This window comes from Larus michahellis, chromosome W (genome assembly GCF_964199755.1).
Source record: "Larus michahellis chromosome W, bLarMic1.1, whole genome shotgun sequence".
NCBI classification, from domain to species: domain Eukaryota; kingdom Metazoa; phylum Chordata; class Aves; order Charadriiformes; family Laridae; genus Larus; species Larus michahellis.
Window position 1 is genome coordinate 10297119 of NC_133929.1, and position 220 is coordinate 10297338.

The window sequence follows — 220 nt, forward strand, 5'->3', positions numbered from 1 at the left end:
TGCTGAGCCAGCTGGAAACAGCTGTGACTGGCACAGGGCAGTCCATGACCTCGTCCCACACAGGTTACCCCTGCAGCCCCTCCAACTACCAAAACCCTGCCAATTATGCCCAATACACACAGTGATCACCAGGAAAAAAATTCCATCACCCATCCTTCGAATGGTGCATTTTGCATGCATAACATTACAATAAACACACACATTTCCATGTTGTCATCCT